The sequence below is a fragment of the Giraffa tippelskirchi genome, chromosome 13 (assembly GCF_054371585.1).
Source record: "Giraffa tippelskirchi isolate mGirTip1 chromosome 13, T2T-mGirTip1v1.2.pri, whole genome shotgun sequence".
NCBI classification, from domain to species: Eukaryota; Metazoa; Chordata; class Mammalia; order Artiodactyla; family Giraffidae; genus Giraffa; species Giraffa tippelskirchi.
This window is the reverse complement of record NC_137287.1, coordinates 113175854-113193790: the sequence shown is the minus strand read 5'-3', so window position 1 is coordinate 113193790 and position 17937 is coordinate 113175854. Positions and strand designations below refer to the sequence as shown.

General features: G+C 45.8%; 1 protein-coding gene across 7 annotated transcripts in view; it reads left to right on the top strand.

The window, feature by feature from the left end:
- Positions 1–17937, top strand: part of PTPRT (protein tyrosine phosphatase receptor type T) — a 1099906-nt gene that overhangs the window by 253264 nt on the left and 828705 nt on the right. The window lies entirely within an intron of this gene.

The window sequence follows — 17937 nt, the reverse complement described above, 5'->3', positions numbered from 1 at the left end:
TAGGGGGAAGACCCTTCCTCAGGGGAGCCAGCCCCTAGGAAGCCCTGGTGGGCGAGGCCCTGCCCTGTGGACACGGGATGCAGGAAGCTTCTGCTGGAGCTTTGTCTCTTTCATGTTCCCTTGGAAGTGATAAATGAAGCTTTGCATCTGCTTCACGGCAGATTAGTCCCTGGAGAGGCAGCAGACACTCTGGCAGACAAGTTTAAATCCTCCCCAGTAGCCGGCTTCCTGCAGGATGTAAAACAGAGCTGGGAAGGAGGAGCGACTTGCCAGCAGCATCAGGGGCAGAGTGGCCAGCACACCTTCTCCCTGGGCTCTGACACCCGAATGGTCCAGCAGACGCAGGGCTGCAAAAACAACCCATTTTACTTGCCACGTCGCCCTGTGCTCCACCTTGAGGGACACGTTTAGTTCCAGATCTGAGATAAAGTATCCACCAGTGATGGCTAGTGATGACAGAAGTCATTCTGCTGTCACTTATTAGCTGTGCGACTTGGGGTAAATTATCTAACCTCTCTGTACTCTGGTTTCCTTATCTGCAAGATGGTCATGATAATGCCTGTCCCACAGGAACCAGTGAAGCTTAGATGAGCATGTATAAATATATGTTCTTATACGTATATAGTATGTGTATATCATGTAAATACAAAGGTCTGTCTAGTCAAAGCTGTGGTTTTTCCAGTAGTCATGTATGGATGTGAGTTGGACTCTGTAACGAAAGCTGAGCACCAAAGAATTGATGCTTTTGAACTGTGGTGTTAGAGAAGACTCTTGAGAGTCCCTTGGACTGCAAGGATATCCAACCAGTCCATCCTAAAGGAAATCAGTCCTGAATATTCATTGGAAGGACTGATGCTGAAGCCGAATCTCCAATACTTTGGCCACCTGATGCGAAGAACCAACTCACTGGAAAAGACCTTGATGCTGGGAAAGATTGAAGGCGGGAGGAGAAAGGGACGACAGAGGATGAGATGGTTGGATGGCATCACAAACTCAATGGAGATGAGTTTGAGCAAGCTCCGGGAGTTGGTGATGGACCGGGAAGCCTGGCGTGCTGCAGTTCCTGGGGTCGCAAAGAGTCAGACACGACTGAGCGACTGAACTGGACTACACTGATAATTATATTAACAACACTGATAATTATCATATATTTTAATATAAACCAGAAATATTTATAATATATTGTTGTTGTTTTTCAGTCGCTAAGTCATGTCCGACTCTGTGACCCCCATGGACCATACACACCAGACTCATCTGTTCTCCACTATCTCCTAGAGGTTGCTCAAATTTATGTCCACTGAATCAGTGATGCTATCTAACCATCTCATCTCTGTCACCTGCTTTTCCTTTAGGATTTCCTATATAGTGGGTGGGAAGAGATTTTCTGAGAAGCTGATATTGGAACTGAGACTTGCTTGAAGAGAAGAAGGTGCTGGTCAGTGAAACGTGGGGGGCTTTTTGGGTGGAGGGCATAGCAGGTCCAAAGGCTCTGAGGTGGGAGAGAGCCTGGCCTGTTCAAGGAAGTGAATAAAGACCAGGGTGGTAGGTGTGGACACTGAGTAAGGAATGTGACTCCAGAGAAGCTAGAGGAGTTTGAAAGGGTGCTTTCCAGGCAAGACCTTATGGGCCATTGCCAGGGGTGTGGCTTCTATTCCTGGTTAAAAGTGAAGCCAGTGCAGAGTGTGTGTGGCCGGCTTTGTGTTTAGGAAGGTCATGTTGCTGTTGTGGGAGGGGATGGTTTGGAGAAGAGCAGCTTGCAGGTTCTTGCACGTATTCCCAGGAGGGAATCCACCCTTGCTCTTCTTGTCTGCTTAGGAAGATGGAAACACCAGCAGAGGCCCTTTTAGGTCCTCCACCTCTAAGATTCTAAGCTGGTATCTTCTCTGTGCTCCCATGCCTGCTCTTTAGAACTCGTTATGACTCAGTGGGGAGGTAGTGGGCACAGGGGAGTGGATGGTGTTTTGAGAGACACACAGAACCCAGATCTTTTCTTATTTTGGCTGCTGTCTTCACCCACGTGTTGATCCTAGTGAATGAGGTTCAACTCATGACCAGGCTCTCCTGGAGCAAAGAGGGCTTATGTAATGTCAGTGGGGTTTCTTGATTTGAGTTATATGGTGAGAGAGATTAACTGGGCGCCTTCAGGTCTTTTAAGCAAGAAGGGGATGTAGGGGATGTAGCAGCAGGTAAAGTGGGAGATTCTGCCTGGATGGAGGTGGAGCTTCCTGTTTCCTCTGCCTGATTCACATCATTTCAGAGAACTGAAGCCACTGTCCAGCACCTGGAGGATGGGGAGGAGTAAGCTGCTAGGTCTTCAGTGGGCAGCACTTTTCATTAGGCTGGGCTTTCTCGTGCCAGCTCAGCTCCAAGCGTTGGGCAAAAGTTTCTAACCTGAGGGCTCTGCAGACTCAGCTTCTAGCCGGTCCCCTAGAGCACTGTCTTTAGAGCTGTTGGGTCAGTCCCAGCACCTGGTGAGCTCTGATCTTGTACTTGGGGCTGATAGCCTCTGGGTGTCTGGGGACCTCTTGGGACACCTTCCACACTCTGACATCAGCCTTTTGTCAGCCAGACCACTGGATTTCTGCCTGTATGTCCTTAACATGGGGGTTTTTAAGCTGGGAAGCCCTGTTGAGCTTGGAAGCCCTGTTGAAAGATCTCTTTCCCTTGAAGTTGTGTCTGGGTTTTGATGTAAATAAATGGATGATTGGAATGGATGCTGCAGAAATATGTCACATGACAGTGAGCTACAAGCTCTTCTCTTGAAACGTGGCTGTGCTTAATATTAACCTCTGTGCATGCTGAGGCTCTGTTGCAGAGATTAACATGCAATTAATGTAAGTGATTCTCTGTTTATTCAACAAGCCTTTATGGACCCCTGACCAAAGCAAAGAAGTGATGATAGACTTTTATTGAACACTTCTTAAAGGCCAGTGAGGACCAAAGTATTCTGTGCATTTTATCTCTTGGAGTCCTCTATCAACTTCATAAGGAGGGTACTTCCAATATCCTTTCAGGGGCATTAGATAGCTGAAACTTAGAAAAGGTGGATACCAGCGCAAGGTCATTGAGCCACAGCTAGTGGGAGTACTCAGTACTAAGGATGTGAGAAAAAGTCAGAAAAGGCCCCCTGGTTGTCTTTCATCCTTAGACTAGTACAGAGAGGCAGACTTGAGACAAACACTTAGACGACTACAAAAATGATAAAGGCTTTGAAAGCAAAGTCCAGAAAGAGGTTGTGTTGATGGCCTAGCCTGTTATTTTTTGGGTGGGGTTTGGTCCAGAAAGGCTTCCATAGGGGAAAGTCATTGTAGCCAAAGAACATTCTCCATCTGGAAATACATGCTTGGGTTCTGCCATTTGTTTATACGTGTTCCCTGGGAGCTGTGACTGGGGTGGGTGAATAGCTGACCTGTCTATTTTCTCCTCTGGTCCCTCTTGTTTTTCATCAGCTGATGTGGATGTGCCTCACCCATTTCTATTTGCAGAATGCCTTTGGGCTGGGCATCTGCAAATCCTCTGTGATACCTTTGGAATCAGGTCCCTATCAGTGGACGTCTCAGAACAGTGACTCTCCCCCAAGGTGGCCTGCATTTCTCTGCAACCATGGCCACAGTGTTTCTGCAGCCTGAGTGTTCTTCTCCTGGGTTCAGCTCCTGCCTCCATCCCTTGGAGAGAGTTGTATTTTTCTGCTTTTAGTGGGAATAATGACTTCGTGCTAAAGGAGGGCTACTTTGTTGTGGGCTCTTTCATGTCACTCCCTGGATTGTGCTTTTCACAGGAGTCACTGAAGGCAGGGCTGTTTGAGCATGTCACCCTTGATGTTATGTAGCCTCCCTTTCAGGAGAGCTACATAGACTTTTCTGATTTCAGCATAATTTTCTACTTGTAGGATATTCCCGTTGTACTAACACTTCTTTACCTCAAGGAGTATATGGCCAATTAGGGCATATGAGAGTGGCCCAGGAAGTTTAAGTCCCATCTCTTTCTTTCTGGCATCTCAGGGAGTGACAGCCTCAAAGTGTGTTTTAAGAAGAATGATCTGGGGCTCAGAGGGACTGGAGGGTATATACAAGAGGGTACACTCCTTCCTCCCTCAAAAGGACTGGAGGGAGACTGGTTAAGAAGCCATCACATCCATGTGACTGCAAAGGGCATTATTTCACTCTTGTTAATGGCAAAGTAATATTCCAATGTGTGTGTGTTTGTGTGTGTGTACATACACATACATACCACATCTTCTTTATCCATTCATCTGTTGATAGACAGTTAGGTTGCTTCCATGTCTTGGCTGTTGTAAATAGTGCTGCTATGGAGATTGAGGTGCTGCGTGTATCTTTTCAAGTTAGAGTTTTCATTTTTTCTACCTATATGTCCAGGAGTGAGATTGCTGGATCCTATGGTAACTCTATTTTTAGATTTTTAAGAAACCTCCGTACTGTTCTCCATAGTGGATGCACCAATTCACTTCGCATAACAGTACAGAGATATTCCCTTTACAGAGAAAGACAACTATCACATGGTATCACTTATTTGTGGAACCTAAAAACATGATACCAATGAACTTATTTACAAAACAGAAACAGACTCACAGATATAGAAACAAACTTATGGTTACCCAAGGGGAAAATGGGGGAGATAAATTAGGAGTTTGGGAGTGACATACACACTCTACTATATATAAAATGAGCAACAAGGACTTACTCTACAGGGAACTATATATATAACCAAGTCACTTTGCTATACACTTGAAACTAACACAACACTGTAAATCAACTATACTTCAATAAAAATATTAAAAAGCGAAGGTGCGCAGTCCAACTAGGTTTGAAAGGAAGGGTTGGATGTGAGAGACACCTGAGTAAGAAAATTGGCAGGATTTGATGACCCGTTGGATATATGTATTGAACTGGATATGGGAAGAGGCAGAATGGTTGCAGGGCTTCTCACCTACCAAGTACCTTTATAGAAGGGGAGAATCAAGGGAGGTAGGTGGAAACTACTATTTATCGAGTACTTGTATTGGCCAGGCACTATGCAGAGTCCTTTGCAGGAGGACACCTTTCAGTCTTAACAGTGACTTTTCAATTCTTTGAGTCATCATCTTTACTGATGAGGAAACTGAGTCTCCGAGAGCGTAGGCTGTTTCCATCTGAGTGGGCTTTGGAGCTCTTTTCTGAACCTTGTCTGATTCACCAGGATAGCTCCAGCTCTTTGTCAAGAACATAACTCATAATAGATAACAAGTGAATATTTGCTGAGTGAATGAAAATTGAATCAATGATTTCCATGTGATTCAGTGAACACTGTGTTAGCACCAGCTTTGGGTCAGTTACTGATATAGAGGCTGAATGCAGAGATGAACAAGACACATCTTGCTCACAAGAAGGAAGGGAGGACTTCCCTGGTGGTCCAGTGGTTAAGGCTCTGCCTTTCCAATGCAGAGCGTATGGGTTCCCAGGGGAACTAAGATCCCAAATGGCACATGGTGCGGCCAAAAGTTAAATAAATAAAAAGAAGGAAGGGAGAAGAGGAGAAAAGGGAAAAATAGACAAGCTCCATTCCTCAGTCAAACGGAGAAGTTGTGTCCAGCTTTTCAAATTTCTGAGCTAGTGTTGGTGGAAACACAGCTGAATGGAAGGAGTAGGAATAAGCAACATCTGGAATGAAAGCTTTACGTTTTTGGAGTTACATTCTCCTCTGGAACTGGCTCCCCTCCGTCACCCTCCAGAAGCCTAGAAGGCTACCTTATCTGGCAGGAGAAATTGGCCACCTATTGAAATTGATGAAATATTTAAGCATCTGCAATCAGAGTATGCTAAGCATTGCCATTTGGGAAAAACACACTTAATAAGAGGGCCTGACCCATGTAAATGTGTGAGAGCTGGTTGGTGTGTCTCCTCTTTTCTCTGGATTATACAGAAACCAGTGCTGGTTAAGGGGGCAAGTGAGTTGATAAAAGCATCTCTGGAGAACAAGTACTAAATGGCTTCTTTATTGCTCACCTCTCAAGGAACCTTCTGTTTAAACCGCCAGCAGTTAAGTGCAAGTTAGACCTGTGAAGTTATTATAAATGCCGTTCTTAAGCCTTAGAACTTTATTTTTTAATTGGTTTCTTTTCTTTTTTTCAAACTACTAATGCAATAGGAAGGATGAAATTTTGTAATTCCTTAAGACACAAGAACTATTGAGAGAAAGAGAACAAAGAGGCTATTGAAACACTAAAGACTTTCCCTAAAACCCAAACCAGGCGGAACTCTTACCTCCCGTCACTGCACAATGAAGCCCTCTCTAAGGAGCATGCAAGAGGGGACCCAGGCTGGAAATACCCAGCACAACATGTTATTGAATAAGAAATAGGCTGCTAGAAAGAGGAAGGGAAAGGCTATTCCTGACATGGAAAAATGCAGACAGCCAGAGATGTGATGTCCTTACTAAACTCATTCTTTTTCGGAGCCTTTTTCTGCTCCTTTTCTCCTATGCGGCCAGCAATTTAAGGTCTAACCATTTTATGATTGAGGCTTAAAAATAAGTCAGTGAATGTTTTAAACAGCTTTTCTTAGAGGTCACTGTGATGAAGTGTTCCATTTCCAGTTCAGTCGCTCAGTCGTGTCCGACTCTTTGCGACTCCATGAACCACAGCACACCAGGCCTCCCTGTCCATCACCAACTCCTGGAGTTTACCCAAACCCCTGTCCATTGAGTCGGTGATGCCATCCAACCATCTCATCCTCTGTCGTCCCCTTCTCCTTCTGCCCTCAATCTTTCCCAGCATCGGGGTCTTTTCAAATGAGTCAGCTCTCCACATCAGGTGGCCAAAGTATTGGAATTTCAGCTTCAACATCAGTCCTTCCAATGAACACCCAGGACTGATCTCCTTTAGGATGGACTGGTTGGATCTCCTTGCAGTCCAAGGGACTCTCAAGAGTCTTCTCCAACACCACACTTCAAAAGCCTCAATTCTTCGGTGCTCAGCTTTCTTTATAGTCCAACTCTCACAACCATACATAACTACTGGAAAAACCATAGCCTTGACTAGACAGACCTTTGTTGACAAAGTAATGTCTCTGCTTTTTAATGTGCTATCTAGGTTGGTCATAACTTTCCTTCCAAGGAGTAAGCGTCTTTTAATTTCATGGCTGCAGTCACCATCTGCAGTGATTTTGGAGCCCAGAAAAATAAAGTCAGCCACTGTTTCCACTGTTTCTCCATCTATTTGCCATGAAGCGATGGGGCTGGATGCCATGATCTTAGTTTTCTGAATGTTGAGTTTTAAGCCAACGTTTTCCCTCTCCTCATTCACTTTCATCAAGAGGCTCTTTAGTTCTTCTTCACTTTCTGCCATAAGGGTGGTGTCATCTGCATATCTGAGGTTATTGATATTTCTCCTGGCAATCTTGATTCCAGCTTGTGCTTCCTCCAGCCCAGCGTTTCTCATGATGTTGTGTAAAGAGTCTTAAAGAACCAAGTTCAGATCCCAGCTGTGCAAAGGTAGGAAAGAGATTGGTGCTTCAGTGAGAAACTAATTGTTTAGACCCTCCGTTCTAGAGGACACCCCTTTGGGTTACCTGATTTTGACTTTGTGTAACTTCTTTTATCGATTGTAGGTACCTGATAGATACGTACATTCTTTCCCATCTGGAAGAGATTCCTGTGACCCCTGCAACCTCCCTCAAATAATTTTGCCTCCGTTTGTACGTCTCTTGAATATTTCTTGCCTATGGATGTGATTGTTCTTTGGGTTTTCTTAAGAATCAGTTATAATATCTTCCTAACCTTCATTAATGATAGAATACAATAAATAACTGATATAATTAAGTAGTTCATCACATGTTCATTCTATATCTGTATGAGCATCATAATTTCACATTTTTGGATTATCTTTTAACACTAGTTTACTCTGATATTCTAAGTGGCTTAGCTTCTGGATCTTAATGTCTTTATGTAAAGAATTGGAATGATCATACTGAGTAAAATCATCACAAATTTTATCAAGGGTTTTGCCATTCATCGTCCCATTTGGTACTGATAGCTGAATAATGCTTAGCAATTAATTTTTAGCTATTATGGATGGTGAATGGGATAATGTCTGTGAAAACTCTTTTGTCAAGTGTGATTCATAAAGTATGATTCAGATGTTAGCTAGTGCTATTATCATTGGCATCAAATGAAGATTTAAGGGTTGCTTTTAATTCTCTGAAAACTTGTGATTCAGAAAGGAGAGGAAATTTTCCTGGTGGCTCTAGAAGTTGAGCAGAAGCTAATGGAGAGACACGGTAGGTTCAGATCTTGGTGAAGGCCTCCTACCACCAGCTGTATTGATGATGGCGGTGGGCTGCCTCTTGGGGTAGGGAGGTTGCCATCGCTGACAGTGTGCAGACAGAGACTAGGTTCTCATGGTAACTGTTGCACTACAGAGACCCCCAGGCTTGGACCCCATTTCTGAGAAGCTTAGTGTGGAGAAGGCACGTATGGGGATAATGACCTCAGGTTACAGGCAGGGAACCTGAGAGCCATGGCCTCAAGATCCCTAGAGTTCCCGTGAGCCCTATGCCTTCATTACATGTGGATAACCTAGGAGCAGCGCCTGGAATGGTGTGTGGCACCCAAGATGTGTGTGCTTGGGATGCTGGCTTTCAATCATCTGTCCGCTTTGATCATCTGTTGCATCGTTTACCTGCACAGTAAGACACAGCCTTTTTCTACAGCATCGTGATATGGAGAGGTGACATGTACAGCTGGAATTCCCACTGCACAGGTTTGGGCTACTGACTGAGTCTGTGCCTCCCAATGGGCCAGGCACTGGCAGGTAAAAGGAGGAAACCGAGGCCAAGTGTACCAAGTGAAGCCCGCCGAACCACCCGGGTCAAGCTGAACTCACTCTCAGGGGCTCTGACTCCCAGTCGGAAGGTCTCTGTTGTTTTCTGCCACATCCCAAATAGCTCCTGACTTTCACTTCTAACTTGCTCTTCCCTTAACCTTCAGTTCCATTCTAGGGCCAAAGCCTCGGAGTTGTCACTGATTCCTTTCCTAACACACTCCCCATTTAACAGAGCAGCAAATCCTTGGTTGCACCTCCAAATATATATATGTGTGTGTGTCTCCGTCCAGAATACACAGAATCTTACCAGAATCTCACCTCCTCAACTCTGCTGCTGCTTCCCTGGGTTAATCCTTCATCAGCTCTCATCTGGATCAGAGTAGCAGCTTCCTAACTGATCTCCCTGCTGTAACTAATCTCCCTCTTTCTGCCCTTGTCAACCTACTAAAATCTGTTTCCACCCACTGCTCAGAGGAGTCCTGTTAAGCTGTAAGATAGTTTATGTCACTCCTGTGTCCCAAACCCCCAGGGATCCCCCGATTCATTCAGTGGAAAAACCAAAGTTCTTACAAATGCCTCCAAGGCTTTCTGTGGTCTGCCCCTCACACCCTTTTGTCTCATTGTAATTCTCATTCTTTTTCACTTAGGTCACCCCATCCCCACTGGCTTATTCTTCTGTCCCAGGACCTTTGCACCTGCAGCTTCTGTAACGTTCTTCTGTCAGATAGCCAGGTGGCTCATTCCCCTGTCTCTCTGATGATTTTTCTCAAATGTCACCTTCTCCCAGGGGCCGTTCCTACCTGCTGTATATTTTCACCTGTACCCCTCATCCCTTCCCTGCTTCATTTTCTCCATGGAAGTTAGCTCCATCCAACATGTTACATATCTTGTTTACTGTCTTTCTCTTTCCCTTAGAGTATAAGCTGAGGACAAGGGTTTTTGCTTTGTTTACTTCTGCATCTTTTCACCTACCATTCAGAACAGTGCTTTGTCCATAGTGGACATTCATTAAACACTTATTGAGAAATAAATGAATGAGCTTCCCAGATACTCTTATGTGCCAGGTCTTAGATAAGAGGTCCTGGTGATACTCTTCTGGGGTTTATTTGGAATTTCTGGGGTAGGATGTTCATGACAGAGTTCCAAATCATTCCTGTCTCTCAGTATTTGTGCCCTGTGTAAGCCCTTCCCTTCAGTCATGGGCTGGACATAGAGACTTGCTTCCAAAGAATAAAATATGTCAAACATCAGAGGATGCCACTTCCTTGCTTAAGTTACAAGAGACTAACTTTTTTCCTTCTGGCACTCTTTCTTGTCTGGTAATTTCTCTTGCCCATAAATTGAGCACACCAGCTGGCATGTTGTGAGATGCTTTGTATAAAGGCCCAGGAGGTAAGAATCAGAGGTAGACGTCCAACCAGTGGGTCTTAAAGAATTGAGACCTCAGTCTAACAACCTGTAACAGACTGAATCCTGCCAACCACCACCTGAATGGGCTTAAAAACAGGTCCTTCCCTGACCAAGCCTTCAGATGAGACCACAGCCCACACTAGCATTGTGATTGAAGCCTTATGAGATGCTGAGGACCCAGTTAAGCTGTGCTTGGATTTCTGATCCATAGAAACTATGAGATAAGCCATGTGTATTACTTTATATTACTTTAAACTGCTAAACTTTGGGAGTAATTTGTTATGCAGCAGTAAATCACTAACACACTTCTGTTTTTACTCTGCCCATTGGAAGCTATATATTTTTATTAGAGGAGTTGAATTCTCCTTCCTGTTTATTTTCTTGGCTACACACCCACACATACACATGCGCACACCCAACATATACACACTTTAGCTTGAAACATTCTTGATGGTGATATTTGACACAATTTCAGGCCCAGCAAACAGTGTTAGTGATGCCTTAATAAGATGGTGAATTCTCAGTGCCTTCAGACACTGCTCAAGGCAGAGGCATAACTGATGCTTGTTGGGTAATGCTGAGGTGTGTCTCTGCCTGGAAAGCTGTCTGGTATTTATAGGAAACTGAAAGTTAGGCACAGGGGAAAAATGAGTTCCAGACTGTTGCACTTATTTTCAGATAGAATCATATTCTCTGAAAAATTGCATAGGCTGTTGAGCTGATAGGGAATGCACCATGATTGTATGGCTCACTGGGCTCGTATTTTGGTGGAGAAAAATCATCTTGTCAGGTTGGGGAGGCGACAGTCACATCTCCTCTGCTAGCAGGTGATCAATGTCTGAGGACAGGCTGGAGACGTGGCTGCCTCCTTCTTCTTGCTTGAAGCCACTGAGTAGCATTTTAAAGTAAATCAACAGAACAAAGCGTGCTTTGACAGAGTGGGGAGGCTCACCCCGTGGGCAGCACAGGCTGGTAGGTCCCACATGAAAACTTGGAGATAAGCACTTGGAAATTCAAAGAGGCACCTTGTCTGTCATTTGTAACGGCTGAAAACTTGGAGGAAAATACAGTCTCATTTGGAAGAGTTTGGGGAGGTAAGCTTAGTCAGTCAACAAGCAAACACCAGCAGTGTACCTGTTTTGTGCTCAATACCATGCTTAGTGATGGGAAAATATACTTCAATAAGACTCGATCCCTGCTTTCAAGGAGTTCATGGAATCATAGTGGACAGTAGATATGTAAACCTAAAAATATTGCAGTATAGTGAAATGAGGGCTCAGGCTCCATGGGAAGCCAGAGAGAGAGGAGCAGTTGGTCCTATACACAGGGAATGAGGAAGGAAAAAATGAAGGTTTTTCTGAGCAGGCAAATAAACCCAGTTGGTAAGTGGCAGGATAAGGAGCTAAGGAAGCAGAGGGCATTCTAGATTGAGGGACCAGCCTGTGCAGAGACCCATAGGCATGGGTTAGCTTGGCTAAGTTCAGGAGCTGAAAAGTGCATCAATGCAGACATGTACAAGGCAGTAAAGAGGCAAGAAGGATGGGTGAGGCCAGTCTGGGTTGGCCTGTGGGCCAGGCTCAAGCTTAGATTTTGTTCTGAGGGCAACAGGAGCCCAGGTAGGGTCTCCAGAAGGGTGGTCTCATCAGATTTGGAGTTTGGAAGGATTACTCTGAGGTTGCATTTAGAGGAGAGGTTGGGAGATCAGGGGGCAGATAGACCAATGAGAGCAGAGATAAAGACATTTGTTTCTATGCCACTCTGAACCACAATTATTATTTACGATTCTTTATTTTCCTACTTGTGGATCAACCACAGCCATCTCTAAGTGGTGGTAGACACCTGTTCAGGAGGTAATTCAGGTGGAGGTAGTCATTTCAGAACTGACCTATGTGTTGACGGCAGACACAAGATTTTAAGGTCCTTCTCAAAGAGCACATGAGGGTCCAGCTCGAGAGTATGCTGGTAGTAGGTTGACCAGTTTTCCTGGTTTGCAGGATGCAGGATTCTGAGTGCTAAAATCAGGGATGTTCTGGATGAATCAGGACACCTTGGTCACCCAAGTTAGTGAATTGCTGCTGTCCAGGCTGCCTGGTATGGGAAATACAGTCCCTCCCATTTTGCCCCCACCCTCCCTTCTCAGCCAGACCTTCAGATGCTACTCCGTTCTAAATTTTCAAGCTTCTTGTCTGCATTCCATTGCAGTCCCCTGGTTTCTTTGTCACAGATGTGCACTGTCTACTTGTAAAGACCTATGTCTTTACCTGCAACCTCAGCTGCAGCTGGGCCCTGAGGGCTTTGTCCTGACCAGGCCTGCACCCAGCTGGGAGGTGTGGCTGCTTTATTGGAGCTCCCCTTTTCCAAGGCCCTCCCCTGGGGAGCCCAAATCTCCTCAGACTCACTTGTAGCCCTGGACCTGGCTTTTAGCCTCTGACTTCAGCCCCTCAAGGTGAGCCCTGCCTTCCATCAGGCCAGGCTTCCCACAGGCCCTGTGGTCCCAGAGTCACCATCCTTATCTTCGCCTTTCTGTCCTGGGTCTCTAACCCCCTGAGAGGTTGGACTCAGTGGAACTTGTGCCCAAACCAGGCCTGTCTGTGGTGTCCAGGGGACCAGGAGGCTGCAGTGACCTCAGACAGTAGTTCCCAGGCTGCCTGTGAGAACCAGGAGCGCTGCTGTTAGGGACAGTGTTGACAGGAGTTTGCAGTGCTGTTAGCTAAGATGGAAACCACTGGACATGACCTTCATTCTGTGCATTCCCAGGCTGTGGCTCACACATACCAGTGTTTTGTCTGCCCTCTGAATCCCACTGGTGAATACTGGTAATCAGCTTTGTGTGTGCTCACTTTCCAGTTAGAAGGGGGAAAAGACGCCACAGATATTTACTGAGTGCCTGTGCTATGTGTTAGTTGCTCAGTCATGTCCGACTCTTTGTGACACCGTGGACTATAGCTCTCCAGGCTCCTCTGTTCATGGAATTCTCCAGGTAAGAATATTGGAGTAGGTAGCCATTCCTCTCTCCAGAGGTTCTTCCTGACCTAGGAATTGAACCTGGACCTCCTGCATTGCAGGTGGATTCTTTACTGACTGAGTCACCATGGAAGCCCTGTGTTGTCAGCTCATTCCCACCCACGGCAGAGGTTTCCTCACAGCAACATGTGTCAATGATGTTTCTCCCTCCTGCCTCCTCCGGCTCACTTCCAGAGGCCCGTGCAGGAGGGTCTCCATCATTCTGTGCACAAGAGTCTCCAAGGGCTCTCTCCCCCAGTATGGTTTCCACTTCTGAGGCTCCTTGAAAACCCCTCAGCTTTCAGGAAACAGTGGCTCCTACCCTTTGGAGTCTGCTTGTCTTAGTCTGCTTTGGGTGCCTTCTGAAGACTGGAAATTCCACATCAAGTTCTGGCAGGGCTGGTTTCTGGGGCAGACTCTCTTGCTGATTTGCAGATGGAAGCCTTCTTACTGTGTCCTCATGTGGGGCCAGGAAACAGGTGTGAGGTGTTTCCCTGGTGTCTTTTCTTATAAGGATACTAATCCTGTTGGGTCAGGGTCCCATCCTTATGACCCTATTTAGCCTTCATTATCTTCTAAAAACTCTTTCTCCAAATACAGTAACATTGGGTTTATTGCTTCGGTATGTCAGTTTGGGAGTTGGGGCACAGTTCAGTCCACAGCCCTACTCTTTCCCATGTCTGACTCCTTACTTCCACTCTTGGTTGGAAGGTTTGGCACTCTGAGTGGGGCACTACCAGGGTTGTTGATGGTGGTCATGGTTATGGTGCATGGGGCTGAGGGAGGATAGACTGGTCCAAACAGCATTAAGATGAACAGAATTTTTAAAAGCTACATCCTGTTTGTATCTAGATATCATGCACAAATTATCCTAACCACACTTCATTTATCTGGCAGCTATATCATGCCACTGACTGGAAGGTACATTTTGTAGCTATGGTGCAAGCTTTGTTTCACATACAGAAGGCCAGTCCTGGGAATAGTCTATGGGGCAGTGATATAGGACGTCACTGGTTCCCATCACATTGTTGGGGCTCTCGGGGGAGTTTTGTCAAATGAATGATATGAGGCCAAAGGGCCAGGGTCACATGGCAGGAGAAGCAGATCCCTGGCAGATGGCAGACTTCTGGTTCCTTGCAGGAAGACTTCATAAAATGACGAGAGAATCTGGCTCCTGTCTACTGGAATGTAGACCTGGAATAGTAATGATTGCCCCCTGCCTTTGGCTGATGATAACGTTGGCCCCAGGAGAAACCTGCGAGGCCCCGGGGTGGTTTTCCGTTGCACTGATGCCGAAGCCTGGTGTCTGTGGTCGTGGCTGTTCCCAAGGTCAGGCTCATCTTTCTCTCCATCAACAAGCATTACCAGGCCTTTGTCTTGATTTGTCAGAAACAAGTACAGGGAGATGATGCTTAAACTTGCCCCAAGTGACTGCTTCCTTGAACAGGTACCAAGCATGTTGATGGCTGCAGCCTAGAGCCAGGATCCCTAGTTCAGGGACCATTTGCAGTCAGATCAGGCACTTATGGGACACAACTGGCCGTGATGAGTTACAAGGACCTTTCCAATACCCATTTACTAATCAATAGTGGAGGAGAAATTTCAAGTGCTTAACAAATTGTTTGCTAACACGTTGCCATGGCAACTGCTAATCTTGGAGAGTCCATTCAGGAATGGGTTCTTGAGGCATTTTTCTCTTACATATGCTTGCTAGGGCTGGGAACCCTTGTATTCCCAGAAACATCAGGCCAGGTATTATCTGGTAGAATAGATTTAAGGGGAAAAGAACATCGCCATCATTTGGCTCTGAGGGCTGTGAGAGGATGGAGAGGTTTGCTCAAATCAGGATTCGGACTATATTAAGTCCAAGCACCATCTCTCCTTATCCCTCTATTCTCCTTTATTAGTTTTAAAACATTTTATTGGAAAAAAAGTTTTTCTGTTTTTTATAATACATATTTTCTGTAGAAAATGTACAAAAGAAACGAAAAGCACACAAGAAAATAAAACCATCCATAAGAAGAGAGGTTATTAATGTTCTGTTTGGCACACTTCCTTCCTATCTTTTTTTAATCCTCACGCTTATGCATTTGTATATTTTAAAGTTGAAGTAATTATGTATGTGACAGTTTATTTCACATCCTGCTTTATTACTTAATATTTTATCATGTGTTCCCCCCAACGTTGGGTTATTTGGAACTTGAAATTTGTGATAACAGCATGCCCTTCAACTGCTTGAGTCAACCACGCATATTCAGCTAGTATCCTGGTTTTGAGCACTTCTGAATTCCTTTACATTTGTATGAGTAACCCTTTCCTGAATGCCCTTGCCTGCAAATCATAAAATATTTTCCTAGGAGAGAACTACTCTATCCAGCCTGTTCCCAGACTTCTTTCCAAGAATGTGGTAGCAACATAGACGTCCTGTGGCAATAACTTTTCCACTGCCACCTTGCCAAATCGACGGGCAGAAAAGAACACAGCGATGTATTCCATTTTGTTATTTTAGTATTTCCAGCTTAGAGTTACCTAAAATTACTGATGGGAAAGGTGTTGGATATGAAAAGAATCAAAAGATACGACAAGGTGAGTCCTTGGAGAGGAAATAGCTTTCTGTTCCACGTTGAAGCAAACGAAGAGAGGCTTTTGTGTTGAGTGACGGTACCTGCCCTGGAATGGTTGTGAAAGGGGGGATGTTTCTCACCTGGAGAAGAGAAGGTAGTAGGGGTGGATAGAGGCCCTGGTACCTGATATGTAGGAGTTAATGCCACAACAGAGACCTTGAAGCCATTCTCACACACTGTCTCTTAGCTGGCTGAAGGCCGTCGCTCTGACACCTGCTTCCTGCCCTGCTGACCCCTTCTTGGCCCCCCGGGGCAGCTGTGCCTACACTCCTGCCCTACCCACCAGACACATCACTGCAGGACATCCCCACAGTCCTTGCTGTCAGCCCTCCACCTTGTCACTTTCACAGGACACACGCCAGATGCACACACAGGTCCTATGGCACGAGGACAGGTGCACCCCAGAGGTTCCTACCTCCTCCTGCTTGATCCCTGTCTGTTTCATCCACCCCACAGCTCACAGCCACAGGTGCCAGGGCTCCCCAGACAGCTGCAGTCATCCACGTCCTGTCTGGACTGTGTCCCCCGTTCCTCTCTCGCTGCCCCTCTCTGGGCATCTCTGAGGGCCGCCTTGCCGGGAGCAGCTGTTGATTCAGATTTTCATCAGGACTTTGATAATTAAAACTTGAAGCTCTTCAGACATTTGCGTTCTATTACATTGAAGGAGCAGCTGTTTAAATTTGGGGCAGGAAACCAGAGCCTTGTGCGATGGGCTTGGGTTTGGATTAATCAAGTCTATAGATTCACTCCCCTTCTCATCATCCAGATAGAGGCTTTGGAAAAGCACACCCCTGCCCCCATTTTATGAACAACCACCATGTTCCAGGCAGCATGCTGTGCAGCTCGTGGCTGACAGCAGGCTGCTTTGGAGGCAGATTGTGTGAGCTCAGATCTTAACTCTACCCTTTGTTGGCTGTGTAACCTTGAGCGGGTTACTTGGCGTCTCTGTCAAATGAGGGAACTCTAGTGATGATTTGAGGACGGACGGAGAAATGCACAGAGGACTGAATGCAGTACAAATGCCTAATTAGTGTTTTAGGCTGTTAGATGCCTATTGGAATTTTAGTTAATGCCCCTTACAGCTCAGTTCATCATATCGTACTGGTTTACAGACGAGGAAACAGAACTCCACAGGGGTGAAGTCATGGATAGGAGGCAGCGACTGGGGCGTGGCTTTGAGCCTCTGTTTGTGAGATCGCATGCATGGGTTCATCATGCCACACTCCTGGCTCCTCGCCCTCTTCTTCCCCTGCCATCTTGATGTCTTGTTTCCTTTGTTCCACTTGTGAGGCAGTGGCTTTGGCTCTGGGATTTGCCAAATCCATCACCCAGTTTCTGGGGGCAAGTAGGAATGAAGGGGTGGTGTTTCTGCTTCCTGCCCTCTTCTTGTAGACCTTCAACCATTTCAAGGGTGATGTGAAAACACTACCTTCGCATCATAACCCATGATGTTTTAGTTTCGAGGGCTGCTGCTGGGACCTTAAGATGCACGCACATGCAGACACACACACATGGACACACACACGTGTGCATGCACCAGCAGGAAAACCTCCCTTCTCTGGTATTAAACAGTCTCTGGGTGGACCAGAGCAGGAGTTGAGATAACCCCCCCAGAGTGGTGGGTCCGTAAGTAATAATAGAGCTAGTATTGGCAGCAAGTGCCAGCCTTTTCCTGGGACACATTATAAGACTGGCTGCCACCCTGCTGGGGTTTGACATATATTATTTAATTGCATTCCCACAACAATCCTCCAGGTAAGTATGATTTCCTCTGTATTGAAGAAGAAATGAGACATGTGGAGACGTGGAGACAGGCCCCCGGACACACTGGGAAGAAGTGTGAGGCTGTGTCAACCCAGAAGGCATGCTTATCATACAGGTTCTGACCCGTGGGGAATTCTTTCCTCGGGGATGTCCTCCCATTGGGGTGCACAGCCTGGCCCAAGATTCCCTGGGAAGTGTGTCCAGTGGGAGATTTCTGTTCTCCTCAAAACAGGTTTTTTTCTTGATCCCTTCTTTGAGGCTATAAGTTTCTCAAAGGCACCAGGTTCAGAGGAATGAATTACAGGAAGAGCTGTTTTG